Raw genomic sequence first — 15,963 nt, forward strand, 5'->3', positions numbered from 1 at the left:
TAAAGTTCCTTATGTGAAAATACCTGACGTTGGTGAGAGGTTAATTTCCAACGCCGCCCGCAGGTCTACACTGATTACCGCAGCCCATGAAGGTGATGTGTCTGCGCATGCGGGCGTTTTGGCTACTGTAGCTCAGTTACAACAAAGTTTCTGGTGAGGGGGCTGTACAAACAGATGCGTGATTATGTCCTTCAATGTGACATTTGCCAGCAGATTAAGCCTTCAACTGCTGCGCGTCCGCCACAGACACAGTTGTACATATCTAATAAACCGCTTGGGTGTGTTTATCTAGATCACTGCGGTACTTTTTCTTCTGATACTGCGTATAAGCACATCTTTGTAGCAGTTGATTCATGCACACGCTTTGTGTGGGTGTGGCCACACCGCAGCGCTGATTCACAGACTGTCATAAGAGACTTGCGTGTCTTTGTAGGGATTTTTGCCTGTGGTACCTTCCATTCGGATCAGGGTCCGGCTTTCGCCTCTAAGGCGTATAAGGATGCCATGACTTCGTTGGGGGTACAAGTCAAATTTTCATCTCCATACAGACCTGAGGGTAATAGTGTTGTGAAACGGATGAACCGAGATTTAAAGCAGTCTTTGACGGCTCGAGTTATAGGCACTGGCAGGAACTGGCTGGCCCACCTCAATAGCGTGCAGCGTGCTCTTAATAATCTTCCTAGAAGGTCTCTGGGTGGGCGGACCCCATACGAGATGCTCTTTGGTATCAAGATGTATGTCCCGGACCTTGACGGTCTAGACTCGGTGGCTCTTGCTGCCTCCTTTGATGTAGATGAACATTGCAATGTTTTACAGGATCTACAAAAGACAAGAGACAGTCTTGCACAGGAACATTTGCCCTCCTCGGATAATGCATTGCAGATCTCGGTAGTTGGCTGGCTACTCCAAGTTGGAGAACTGGTTCATGAGAAGATCGAAAACAAGAAAGAATTTGGTCCCTCTTATCGAGCTCCGGTTCCAGTGCTTGGTGTGAGGGGCACAAGAACAGTCATTTTACCACCATTTCCAGGTCGTAAGGAGAACAGGTATATCTCCTTTGACAATGTCAAGATACACAGAGTGGCCGATTCTTCTTAGTATGACACCAGCAGTCTCATGTCCTTCAATTTTGAGAAATTCTGCTTTGGCCCCGGTTTCCAATCCTGTGCCTGATGTTGCTCTCGAGATGCCTGCTGTTTCCAGTCCTTTATTGAGTACACTGCCTGGTACTCAACATAATGTAACTAACTGCACTTACCCAATTGACTTATGAATGCCTGATTTGCAAACTCGCTTAGCTAAAGAATCCAGATTTTCATTTGACACTGATTCCCACACATCAAAAAAGCCTTCAAAGGTTTCTGTTCTGGCGAGACTGTTTAAAAAACATTTTTTGATTCCCCCTTGGACCTATATTTGGATGGTGTTTTTTTCGATTTACCTTTTTATATCAATTGGTTTTGTGTTTCATTTTTTCTGTCTCGTCAATGGACACTATGTCGAGGAGAGAACATGCATTCGACATATCAATGGAACATTGGCTCCCCAATCCTCATCACACAGACTGAAGAGAGACTTGGCTTTTGTTAATATCACTGCTTGGCCTGTCTTAGATGGGATTGTATGGGATGCTGTTCGATTTCAAATCCATGGGCCCACTGAGGTTATAAATGTCCCTAATGTGCTTAGAGTGTCTATGGGGGATTTAGTTAAACAAAATATACGTTCTGATGATTGGGATGTTCAGGCCGTAGAATCATTGTTTTCTGATTTGAAATATTATACTGCCTTTGATGCTGAAGATTTGTACTTGGAGTCTGCTAATTACGGTGATTTGTATTGTTATCAACATTTTGGCAATCACTACCTGCATAAAGCTAATACCAGGAGGCTCACTGTAAATTACACCCAGTGGGAACACTGTCCGGCTCCCATACAAGGCAGTTCTGCTACCTTTTTGAAAAGGTTCACTTACTTTACAGATTTTAATCAGTCTAATCCCAATGCATTTTATTTTAAAATGACTGAAAAGTCCACATCCAAAGTTAGACTTACCAATACTAAATTATTGTATTCAAAGTCCTATCTAGACCAGTTAGCTGTTGGGGGCTACGAGTTGTAGAGGGACACCATTGACCTTAAATCAGTTTGGGGTTCTATGAGCTGGCAAGTGCAAGGCACTGAGGCTTTGCACCCTGCATGCCTCATCCCGAATCATATGTTGTTTTTTAATTCTACAATTTCACAGAAAACATGCTTTGGATTGACTACTCCTAAAAAGATTAAATGCTCCTTCTTTTCCTGACTTAGAGGAATATTCCGGTTGGAGTAATACTACTAAATTTTCCATGAGAGAGTTACAAACTCTGTTATTGAATTCCTCCCTTAACATATCCAGTTTGGATCCCGAAGGGTGGTTACTCTGGCACAGAAGTGCTGACTCATGCCAGCATCGTTTTCTGGGTTTGGCTCATGGCTTTACATAGGTCAGGGTGGATCCCAGTTTTGAAAGTGGCCATTCTGTGACTACCTATTCTGTAGGCAAATTATGTCAGAATTGGCTCAGACATTCTACCTTGGTGTCAGTTAAACTGCATTTATCTAAGCTGAATGACGATGTTGATCTGAATTATTTCATAAAAGGCCCGGCTAAAGGTAGATCTGAAAGATGGGTATATGCTGTTTATAACGAATTCTGGAAAACATCCCAGATTTAGGCGGCCACCCGCCTTAGAGCTATAGATCAAGCTAAATTAGAAAAAGTGCTAGCAGTTGTAGATAACAGCATAAACACGCTCTCTTCCCGCGTTTACATGTTAGATAATATTGTGTCATCTGTTGTAAATATTGTGCAAGATGAAGTGTCTGTTTTGTACCACGGTCAAAATCAATTGCGTTCTATTATGCAGTTTGCATGGACATTGCAGACCCTTAAGGCCAGAAAAGTGCCATGGCATTACATGAATACATCACTGTTTGCCCCATTTAATTTGACTGACAAGCAGCTCTTGCGGTCAATGAAATATGCTTCTTTTTCTATGTTACACATTGAGAGGTTGGAGCCTTTACCGTTTTCTGTGGCAGAGGCCAATACTGGAACGTGGCTTATTCACTGTTTAATAACTCTCCCGTTCCCTTTGTTTGAGTTTAAGAACTGTATGAAGTACTCTGCCAATGGTAGATACGAGCCACTTGGAAGTTCTTATCTCCATGAAGATTGGTCGCTTCCAATTACATATAGCTGCCTTAGGGAGGGTAATGAAGTTTATTTGAATGGTGAAGAATGCACTGAAACACTGGATCATTCATTAATGTGCAGACATATCCAATTACACGGCTCCTGTAATCAAAACAAGCTGAATTTACTTTTTAAACAATGAAGATTGCTGTGGGTTAATCATAGGAATTGCTTATGTTGTTACAGTCAGTGAGCGTGTAGTTTGCTACAAGAATGTAATGTATCCACCCCCGCATGGGAAACTTGATGTTTCCATCTGGCCTAAGATTTGACCTTGAAAGCAGAGTTCAGTAAGATGAGTCGCATAAGAGCTCTATTGTCCAAAAAAAGAAGTTGCCCTCACATCTGCTCGTGAAACATTTGTCCTTCACGTGGCTAACACCCGCACAGAGGTGCATGCCTTATTAAATACTGATTTGCCCTTGCATTTTAGTGAATTAATTCACACAATCTTCAATGCATCCTCTACACCGGAGCTGGCTAACTTTTTTAAAGTTGTAAGCAGTGGCCTGGTGACTTCCTTTCAAACGATTTTCGAAGTCTTTCCAGCTTTCTTCCATTCTATTTTTTCCAGCCTGTTCGGTGGATTTCCCTTACTACTGGCTCTTGCTGCTGGCGTGCTATTGCTGTTTTGTTTATTTCAAAATGGATGCACATCCTGTGTTAGAAGACGAGCTGTCTCGGCTAGGGCTGCTTCGCGCCCGGATGCTTGAGTACTATGGAGAGCTGCCTCTTGCGACATTGAGTGAAACTTATGGATTTTCGTTTCGATTTTCCTACTTTACATGCGTCCAGCCTGTCTTTCATTGCCTGAGTTGCGACTTCGAATGGGCCCTGGATTTGAGTCTCTGCAATACGGTGCCTCCCGATGTGGATTATAATCAATTTATGAGCCCCTTAGTTGCTCATGAATTGCTTTGTTCTGATGGAGGGATTATGGCCTTTGCAGCGATGCATGGAATACTGGGTCGTTGGAATGTGTTCGCAGCGGCGCAAGATTTCTTGGCTCGCAGCTTCCTCGAAAACCCACCGAGTTGTCCTCTGAAGGTGAAAGAGGCTCCAGTAATTGAAGAGCATATATGTTCTTTCCCTTTGTTAAATTGGATGGCTGAATTATTTTCGGATAATAACAGTGACTTCCTGTTAGAGGCTGTTGCTGCATATTTTGCATATTCATTATTAGGATGACGTGAGTTTGCAGTCTTGCTTCCTTGACAGACACTTTTCATTGGATAATTGGATTTGTTTTTCGTACATTTTTTTGGGGGGCTCTAACCTGTTGACTTTAACAATGTCCAAAGGCTAGATTTCTTTTTTTCACAATTATGTTTATTTTATCTCTACTCTTGAGGTACCAAATTGGAGACTTGTGTTCGGACTATGGCTCTTGAACTCTGCATTCCTAAATTTGCCCCTTTTTACTTGACCTATCTGTGCTCGGATCAAAGGGAGGGTGTCATGTGGTTTGGTTTTGGCTTCACACTGTGTTATGTTAGCATGAGCTTATTAGATGTTTGAACGCCATTTTCCTTTTCTGCAGCCTCTGCACACGGCACATTTTGTTATTAAAGCTTTTCGCCTAGTAGAATATTTTGCTTAGGAGAATAATATGTTTGCTTATAATATCAGCATTGCTTGGTAAGCTATATCTGTACAGTGAGTGCCGAGGCCTTCAATGTTATTTCAACACAGGGCTTGTTGTTCAGTTTGATTAGTGCACTGGCTAGACATAATACATATGCAGCTGTGGCCAACTTTGGGTTTTAGGCATGATTAATAATGCACTGCACAAAGCATGAACTTCACTTGATTAATATTCGCATGCAGAGAGTTGGTGCAGGAGATGACGTGATCCATTTCTGCTAAGACCAGAGGTATGGGCCCGCCCTTCTAAACCCAAAGAGACCTTCTGTAGATATGATATAATACACTAGCAAGGGAGGGTAAACTGAGGTTCTATTTAGACCTTTTCCCTTTAGCATTTTAACATGCTTTCTCCCTTTGTATTTTATGGAGTAGTAACTATGCTGCTAACCTTGTACCTTATAATATGTTTGCTTGTATAAGCTAAGATACTGCACTTGAGAACACTACATTAGAAATAAATATTTCAAACTTGCACGTGTCATAATTTACTCCTTGTTCTGGACTGATATGTTAGTATAATGAAAGAGTGTTCATGTGTTCCACGTTACTGGAGGTGTTCTAAGTCCAAGTTCTGGGTTGTCTAAACATTGGGGTTTTGTAAGAACCAATGAGACACTGATTGCTAGTCTGGTAGGGGATTTTGGATACTAAGGTGAGTTTTGGCACACCCTAATTCACTGAGGTTCTAAGTCTCTATGCACAGTTCTGTGTAGGAGCAGAAGAATGGCATAGAGTGGAATAGCACTTAGTGGAATAGGGTCTGTAGCATACTCCCCAGCCCAGGAGCATGCACAATGAATATGCCACTCACAGAGCTCTGGATTGTATGTCTTTATTCCTCAGCATACAATCACACCCTGCACTCTCATTACATCATAACCGGTAATAACCACACCTTAACACCTCCCAGCATGTTACATAGTTCCTAGTTGAGTCTGCCCAGAATCGCAAGGGTCCTAGTGCACATAGTCTCACGACACTACATCTACCCCCTTACTAAACAAAAAGTATAAACAACAGTTACATTATATTTCTTCAATAAGGCGTTGAGACACTCACATTAGTAGGCCAGATCGAGTGGTATGAGATGGTTTAGATGCACTCTGATTATGAATCTATAGCACAGGTTCTGATGCTTGATCTGGACTGTCATGTGGCATTGCCTCATTTATGATTGCACAAGCTGCTAACTGTCGAGGTAGGTTCTTAAAATGTGACGAGTCGCATGTAATGGACTTCCTGGGCCATATATCCTTTGCACGTCACGACCATCAAAGGATTGACAGCGATTGGAGTGTCTGTTTTCCTCTTTCAGTTCTGCTTGACCAAGATGCAGTCACCTTCATCAAAGACTGTTTACTAAGCTCGTCGACAATGATCGGCATATGTTTTCATCTGCCAATACGAGAAGTGTCTGTGACACAAACCTAATCCTCAATGAAGGATTGGTCTTCAGTCCACTGTGGCAGTTTAGTTATGATGGCTCTCCCTAATAGCAAGGTGGCGGGGCTCTCACCAGGTGTGAAGTAAGGAGTTGATTGATTGGATATGGAAAGCTAGACATAGGGCGTGGTTTAACACAATTCCCTTCATCGATGCTCGTTGAATTACCAGTTCGAGGGTACTCATGAATCGATCCACAATACCATTAGCTTGGGGCCACAGAGGTGGTCTCTTCTAATGTTTGATATTTAGTCTGACCTGAAATTCCTTGAATTCTTTGCAACTGAATGGTGGACCAATGTCAGATTTGAGAATGGTGGTGATACTCCATGTTGCAAAAATGTCATCTAGCCGTTCGATGACTTTGTCATGAGTAATTGACGATAACACCTCTGCTAAAAGTAAACATGAATCCTCATCAATGACTAGAATAGGATGATGCCCTTTTCTAAAGGCCCAAAGAAAACAACTGCAACTTTTTCCCACGCATGTGCAGGAAGGTCAGACACTGTCAGTGGGTGCTACATCACTTTTTGGGGATAGGAATTTGCAAAGATGGAACTCTTTTAGTTCCCTCTCCACTCACTCATCTAGGCGCTGGAACCACACCACTTGATCTCCTAGGGCTCTTTTGGTGGTTACAATGCCACCATGCACTTCATAGGCTAGTTCAATAGTTCAATGACTTGCTGTCTTAGGCTTTCAAGTATGACAAATCTTGAGCCTCTCAATACAACACATTAATTGGTAGCAAACAGTTCATACTGTACTTTTTTTGAATTTTTGAAATTCAACTTCATCTGCAAAAGGTCGAGCATGCTTCTTCCACGATTGAGTTGAAATGATGTCTTTGAAGACATGCATGTTCTTATCAGCATTAGTAGCAGCAATGATCTGTCCACTGGATAGGGCTCCTGGCATGCTAGACCTCACAATGAAGCTAATGTGGATTTTTGGCGGGCTATTCGAATGCGCTCCTCTACAGGGCCTTCAACTTCTTCACGGGCTGTATATGGGCTGAAGCAGGGCTTTGATTCCTTTGAAGTACTTCTCATCAATTTGGGTTGCATGTGGTACGCACAGGCAGTTTGATGAAGCAGTGCAAACTCTCAGGAAAGGAGTTTTGTTTCTTCGGGGCACAGATCCCCTACTTGTCACCAGTTGTAGCACCCTCCTCAGCCCAGAAGCATGCACAATTAATATGTTACATGCGGAGCTCTGGATTGTACGTCTTTATCCTCAGCTTACAATCACACACTGTACTCTCATTCCATAATAACCATTAATAACCACACCTTAACACCTTCCACAAAGTTATGTAATTCATGTTTGAGTCTGCCCAGAACCACTAGGGTCATTGCGCACGAAGTCTCACGACACTAAAGCATCCAGTGGAGTGGCATACGGTGGAATTACATAGAATGGAGTGACGAAGAGTAGAGGTACAGTGTAACAGCATAAACTGTAGTGGTGTACAATGGCGCAGTGTACAGTGTAAGAGCTTAGAGTGGAGTAGCATAGAGTGGAGTCTCGTAGGGTGGAGTGGCGCATATATTGATGTATGTGAAATTTAGCAGCATTGTAGATTATAGTGTGCAAATTAACGCAAAACAACAAATTGTGCTGCCTTGCGTGTCTCTAGATTTACCAATCATGCGAGGCCCTTTGTTGCTTTGTAAATCTGATTTAAGTATTGCGTTGCCCATGCAACACCATGCAATCCAATAATACAGCTAGTCCTTAGTTGTATTTTGGGCCTTGGTATACAGTGATAACTTTTCAGTATACTTTGGAACATGGTGATGACGAGCCACTATATATTTGAGTAATGGCTGTTTTTAGAGAATAAAAAGGCAGCCACATTGTTTTTACTACACTTTGGATGTGTTCAGTGTTAGAGCCTTAGATTCAGGTAAGTAGTAGGTCCCTACATATTACCACTTTAATAAAGTGGTAATAGGTAGGGAAATGTATTTATATTTGTTATATGTTTTTAAATAGGTTTACATCCATGTACTGGGGTAGTGTCACAAAATTGTGTGAAATTCTGTGAAAGTTCTGTAGTGACAGATATCACTAAGGTTAAATGCCTTATAACTTCAAAAAAACGTATCCCATAGTACCCAAAAAGCATCATCTTTGCACCATAATGTATAATCCTGGCAAATTTCATGTAAATCCATTCAGCCATTTTCGCTTCATCAAATACAGTAGTCTATGGAAAATGCATTGGTGGAAAAACACGTTCGGGACGCCTTTTTATCTTTGCACCCGCTTAACGATTCACCAAAAATTTTATTTTTTATGTATTTGTTTATTGGTTTAAATTATCATGTGACCATGAATGTGTATTTTAGTTGTTCGTGTAGTAACTCTGAAACTTTATATTTGCAGTCTAGTTGATTATTTGGGCTTCCTTGCTACTTGTTGTAAGATTGTGCAACATATGATGCCCAAAGTGAATGAAAGACAATCATTGTTGTTATCGAAATTAAGATCATTATTTTATTTCTAATGGCCACTTAACCTGTCCACCATATAGTAGCTTGTCATTTTTCCATTTTGTTGCACGGGAGTACATAAGGAAGCTGTTTTTTGTTTGGCTTGTTCGGCACAGTTTTATTGTGTGAGCCAGAGAGCATACAAAGAAACCTTATGTAGATTAAGATGTATTCTATTTGTTATGTTTTTGTTTATGGGTTTCCATTAGCATGTGACCATAAATGGTTCTTTCAGTTGTACATGTAGATAATCTAAATATTTACATATACAGTCTAGATTTTTCTTTGGGCTTCCTTGCTACTTTAGTTGGATTCTGCTACATATGAAGGTCAAGGTAAACGAGAGGCAATCATTGTTATTGTTTTTTTTTCTAGTGGCCAATTATCATGTACTCTAAATAGTAGTTTCTGCTGCTCACTGATAGGGCACATTTTTTTTGTTGCACAGGTGTACATAAGAAAGATGGTTTTTGTTTGGCTTGGTTGGCAAATTTTATTTTGTGAGCGTGCACAGGAAACCTATATAAATTAAGATGTATTCTATTTATTAAGTGTTTGTCTAGAGGTTTCCTTCAGCATGTGACGTTCTCTTCGCTACTTTTAGTTGTATTGTGCTACAAGATATCACTAAGTTGTTGGCCCTTACAAGTTCATAACCACTTCATAACAGGACTAGCAAGTGCAAAAAGAATCATAGTCTAATGTATATTGATGCACAAATCCATTATAATCCATCCAGCCGAATCGCAACTTTGGGAAATACAAAAGTCTAAGTAAAATGCATTGGATTTCAAGCCTATTTGGGAGCTTCCTTCTTTCTTTGTGCCCCCTTGACCAACAGCAGTGAAACTTTGAATCCTCCAACAATGTAACGGGTGCAACAGGTCTGCAAAGTTTGGAGGATATTCATCAAATGGGTGCATAGTTATTAAGGGATAATAATCCAAGAAATCCCTATCTCTGGTAACTGTGGCTATGACAACACAGTGGGTGTGAGATATATATATATATATATATATCACTGAAAAAAGCAAAGGTTACAGGGACATTATAGTTAGGAAATAAAATTTAAAGAACTTTAGAAATTCACCGGAAAAACCAAAGATTACAGGGAAGTAATAGTTAGGCTGAGATTTCACTCTTACAAAATGATTGAAATTCAGGAGTTATAGTTAGAGTTATCTCAAGTAGCTATAACTCGTGTCCTAAAGTAACTATAGCTCATGCCCCTGCCATGCACAGCTTTCTCATCAATAATTTTACAGCAAATGTTCCAGTGATATTATCAAGGATGTCATGGAAAATGCCATGACTGATAAAATATGTGGGGCACTTAGCAGTGTTTGCGAGGGCGTGAGTTATAGTTACCTTAGGGCACGAGTTATGGTTACTTGAGATAACTCTTAACTGCTGAATTCCAATGATTTTGTATGAGTGAAATCTGAGCTTAACTATAACCTCCCTGTAACCTTTGTTTTTTCAGTGAGTTTGTAAGGTTTTTTAAATGTTATTTCCTAACTATGATGTCCCTGTAACCTTTGTTATTTTCTGTTAACTTCTATGGTTTTTAATGCTATTTCCTAGCTTAAATGTCCCTGCAACCTGGGTGTGGGAGTGGTTGTGTAAGTGAGTGTGGGAGTGTGTGGTAGGTGAGTGAGTGCATATGTGACTGCTGTGTGGGTCTGTGAGTGGGTGTGGGAGTGGCTGTGTGGAAGTGACTGTGTGAGTGGTTCTGTGGGTGTGCAAGTGGGTATATGAGTGGGTGTTGGAAAGCTGTGTGGGTCTGTGTGTGTGGTTTTGAGGGCCTGTGAGTGTGTCTGTGATTTGCTGTATGGGTGACTGAGTGTGTGGGTGTGTAAGTGGGTATTTGAAAAATGTGTGGGTGTGTGAGTGGGTGTGTGAGTCATTTTGAGGGTCTGTGAGTGGGTGTGTGAGTGGCTGCATGAATGTGTGAGTGGATGTATGGTTGTGGGAATGGGTATGTGGGTGTGTACGTGGTTGTGTGAGTGTCTAAGTTTGCACGTGTAGCTGTGTGGGTCTGTGAGTGGGTCTGTGTCATTTTGAGGGTCTGTGAGTTGGTGTGTGAGTTGCTGTAGGGGTGTGTGAGTAGTTGTGTTGATGTGTAAGTGGTTGTGTGAAAGCTGTGTGGATCTGCGAGTGGTTGTATGAGTCGTAATGAGGGTCTGTGAGAGAGTGTATGAATGGCTGTCTGGGAGTGTATGTGGTTGTGTGATTGTCTGAGTGGGTGTGTGAGTGGTTTTGTGAGTGACTGTGTGATGCTGTGAGTGGGTGTGTGAGTGATCTTGTGGATATGTGAGTGGCTGTGTGGGTATGTGAATAGGTGTTTGGATCGCTGAGTGGGTGCTTGTTTTTTTTTATTGAGACCTGCATCCCCAGATCCTCCCTTAATCCACCAAAATCTGTGGGAAGATCTATTGAGTATCTGCACACCTGGTGTGGTTAATAGAAAAAGGTTTTTTAATAAACAAACTTTATTGAATTTTCTTTGCCAAAAATATGCTCGCAGAGCCATTTTATCCATATGAAACAGGACACAATATGACATTTATGTACATTACCAACGGGAACCAAAGAGAAAGAGAAGAAAAATAAAAACAAGGAAAGAAACTAACAGGCTGCAGTAGTGATGGACAAAAGGTAGAATATTGGGAGTATGATCATATCCCCAGATACTGTCCCACCAATAATCCACTTCCTCAACTCGGTGATGGTACATGTATTACACTATACATGAGGCAGGACCTCCGAATTCAACGATACAGGCTGTGGGGTCGGTGGATTCAGGACAATACCCCTGTAGTCTGCCCAGCTTTGCCATATATGTATATGTTCTTGGGGGCACCCCTGGGCCCTAAATACTGGTTCTTCCAATCCCATGCAAAAATCTAATCCTTGCTTCCAAACCCTCAGCAGGGGAGGGGACTGTGCTGTCCAAGCACCAGCTATATCAATCTTGGCCACGTTCAAACCCAAGAACAGTAGGTGGTGTTTATATCTGTTGCTCCCGATGTCCTCCGTGATGGTTAACAATGTGAGCCGTGGTGTGCAGTGTATTGTCCACACCAGCAGCTCCACCAAACATCTATGAGCACCATTCCAAAACCTGTCCAAGACTGGGTACGTCCACACCGTGTGGATCTAAGTGGCTTCCTCCACCCCATAGCGTAGACATGCTGGGGAAGCAATGAGGCCCACCTTATAAAGCCAATCCCGGGTGTAGTATGTTCTGTGTAGATATTTTAACTGTATAAGACACTGGAGTGAAAAGATGGCAGCGGACCGGGGGCACTCCAGAGCCTCCCTCCAGTCATTATTATCAATGGGTCCTATGCCTGTCGGCCAGATCTCAAGTGTTGATTCGCTGTGGGTGATCAGCGTTTGATATATCTTAGAAATGTTGTGTTCCTCTAGGTCCCGCATGAGGAGCTGCTCCTCTAGTGGGCTGAATTTGGGAAGGGCTGTAAGATCCCTTAAATATGGGGTGAAGTGCATGGCGAAACTGTAAATATTTGTAAAATTGAGTACACAGCATAGAGTACTCTTCCTGTAAATCTGAAAAGGATTTAAGAGTGAGACCCCAGAGAACATCCCCCAGTATTGAGATCCCAAACCGGTCCCATCCCTGGAAACCTTGTAGGTGTTGCAATTGTGGAAGCAAACGATTACACCATAGCAGGCCTTCACCTGTAAGCCGCTTCTGCTAGCTGATGCGGCAAAGAGACTGGTGCCACACAGCCAACACCACATTCCTAGCTGGAGTGCAAGTATTTATATAACAACGGATCCCCCAGGAACCATCTCTCTAAGTTATATGCCAGTTAAATGCTGGCAATATCACCAATCGTTGAGAACTTGTAAATGGGAAGCCGCATAATATGATTGTACATCGGCAGCTGCAATGCCCCCACAATAGGTGGAGAGAAAACATGCGCTGAGCGCCAGTCTGACCCCCCCAGAGAACCCATTTAGCAGTGAGTTGATCTGTCTGAATCACATCTGCGGGATGGGATACAGGTGATTCTGAAGTTCATATAAAAGCCTAGGAAAAGAGATCACCTTGAATATCGCTGAGCAGCCAAACAGGGAAAGAGGCAACCCCGGACACTTAATCTGCAATTGACTCACCGTGTGCAGGATAAAATTCAGATTTTTACTTTTTTCAAAACTTAACTAAATTTGGAACATTTTCTTTTAAATTTACACTTTTTGATGGGAAAGCATGGCCTTCTGAAGCTTGTAGTGGTTAGACTTAAATAAATAAACTCGGCTAGGACTTTTGCTTAGAGTGACATTTCTAAATACGAACTCTCGAAAATAGCCTGTTACAAATGTTTTTAGCAACAAATATTTTATGAAGCGCACTGATATTTTGCACTGCTACCTAGTAAAAGAGTAGTATGCTAGCATTTTTTATCACTGTTGACTGTTCGGAAGAGGATTGGGTGTTATGTTTCATATAGGTACCCTAATATAGGCCCAGGTAATATCATACACCTTCACCTACATTACCTCCCTTATACTACACCCCTTATACTACACAGGAACGAGCCTTTATGATTGAACCTTTACTTAGTTCTAGTCCTGGGTGCAGAAGGAGGGTTATACTGAACAATAGCGTCCTATAACTTCATCAATGGACTCATACAGTATTAATGAATAGTCATGAGGGTTCTTGGATACCCCGCAGGGGCAACACCACCTACCCCACCATACACAAGGTTCATCCCATACGTCATCCTCAAATACAACAATGGCTAATACATGAGACATGGGTCAAAGAAACCCTAGATACTTTTTGTATAAATAGAGCACATCTTTCTAGGGTGGTAGAGGGAACCGAGACTTCAAGGCAGACACACTGACCAGAGACACTGAAGTTCCTGCATACAGACGCTCCAGTTAACAGTGGTCTAACACATCCCTTGTGGAGTGTTCAACACGAGACCAGGACGAGGTCCCACACTCTCTCACTTCAGGTAATTGGGTTCGACAAAATCCTAGAAGGATTCTTGGTTTCACACCTACTCATATGCTAGTTACACTTAGGTACATCTAGATAGGCATCGTAGGAGTACGTGCTTTCTTTGATCATGCATTTTATATTCATGTATGTATTCATGATCATTGGAAGATGGTAGAACTGTACTATCCTTTTATATTCATTGTACTAATAATGATATATATATCTGCCACTGTCTAACGGTTGTTGCAGTACATCTATTTTACACTAGAAGAACAACTGTGCAATAAATTCTTACTGTAACACACCCGACTGTTTCTTCTGTGTAACTCTCTGAGACCAAATAAGTGAGCACGAATGACTGAGTGAAAAGTAGTACATTGTTTCCATGATCCTGAGGGATCAGGGTTGTCATGTTCTGAGGTTGCCAGAAACTATTCTCTCCCCTATAAGAGGAGATTCTGGTCGCACTGTGAGCTAGCTAAAACAGAAAGGGTAACGTTCTCAGTGGGGGTGCTCAGAGCCAGTCTATCACCAAACCCACAGTTTATGTTATCTAAAACGCGCAGGTCCTGCATGGGTAATATAGGAACTACATGACACCAGGACTTCAGCTCTGTTTTAACCTTGGCAAGAGCGCCGTCGATGTTACATGCCCTGGAGACCTCCTGCCTATCTGTTACAAAGACTCCCAGGTATTTCATACCGTCCCAAGTCTGGGAAAGGTCCATGTCCCATCTGTAATCCTCTGAGGACCCATGGAGTGGCCATAGTGTGGATTTATTTATGTTCATGAAAAGCCCCACGGTCTCGCCAAATATTCGCATGATTTGAAGGATACGGGGCCCGACCTAGACAGGTCAGTCATGAAGAAAAGGACATCATTGGCGTACAGGGCCAATCGGCCAGGCATCCCGGTGGACCATCCAAAGCCCCGGATCTGGACGTTTATACAAACCCAGGCCGCTAGTGGTTCGATGGCTAAAGCGAATAGTAATGGTGAGATCGGGCACCCTTGTCTAGTGCCCCGGCTGACTGGAAAAGGTGCGGACACCCTGATGGCTATGCGCACTGACGCAGTCAACCCCTTATTAAACATCAGTATGTACAAGATGAATTTTAGGACAAAGTTCAGGCGCTCCAAAAGAATGAAAAGATAAGTCCAGCTGACAGAGTCAAAAGCACGATCAGTGTCAGCTAGTAAGAGGGCCGCAGGGCGGTGAAGACTGTCAACAGCAGCAATCGCATTGTGTACTCAACGGATGTTGTGTCATGTGGCACGTCGGGCATGAATCCTGCCTGATCTGGGTGAATCAGGTCAGGGAGATGAACCAGCAGTCTAGTGGCGAGCGCCTTTGCCATAAGCTTACCCTCGACAATTAAAAGAGAGAGTGGCCTATAGGAGGCATGGAGCTCCGGGGGCCCCCAGTTTTTGGAACAGAACAATCTCTGCATGTCTCCCATTCGGGGCATGAATGTGGTCTGAGTTGCTTCTTGTATAGCCGCAAGATAATGTAAGCCTAGCAAGGCCATATAGGCTTTATAGAATTCACTGGGGAGGCCATTATGACCGGGGGGCCTTACCCGTGTGTAGATCAACTAGTGCAGTGGTCATTTCTTCTTCGGGGGGCCTCCAAAGACTTCTTGGCCTCCACAGAGAGGACCCTCGGAGGAAGTTCGTCAAAGAAATGTTCAATCTCAGAGGCTTCAAGAACCTCAGAGGCAGTATATAAGGAACGTTAGTAGTCGGCAAAACTATTGGCCAACTCCACTGGGTCTGTCAGCAGCGTGTTATCATGGGCACGGAGTACTGGGAGTGGAGCACATATTTGTGCTTGCTAACACAGTCTGTAGAGGAGTTTACTGGATTTGGCACTTCACTGATAAATTCCGCTTTGTGTCACGAGCCATGCGCCCTGCCTCACCCAACAGCACATCCTGGTACTGCTGCTTGACCAAGCGCAATTGCCGACGCGTCAGAGCACCGTCTTCATCACGGGACCAAAGTTCCAGTGACATGATCTGTGCCTCTAGTTGGATCAGCGACTGTCGCCGCTGTGTGTGTTCCGCTGTGCAGAAGCTAAAATTTACCCCCGCAATGTGTGCTTCATGGTCTCCCAGAAAGTACAAGTTGAAGACACAGTCTCCTCATT

General features: G+C 42.7%; 1 protein-coding gene across 3 annotated transcripts in view; it reads right to left on the reverse strand.

Annotated features, from left to right (window-relative positions):
- The window catches only part of PIK3AP1 (phosphoinositide-3-kinase adaptor protein 1), a 1,689,354-nt gene that overhangs the window by 750,150 nt on the left and 923,241 nt on the right, over positions 1–15,963 (reverse strand). The window lies entirely within an intron of this gene.

Source organism: Lissotriton vulgaris, chromosome 5 (genome assembly GCF_964263255.1).
Source record: "Lissotriton vulgaris chromosome 5, aLisVul1.2, whole genome shotgun sequence".
NCBI lineage: Eukaryota > Metazoa > Chordata > Amphibia > Caudata > Salamandridae > Lissotriton > Lissotriton vulgaris.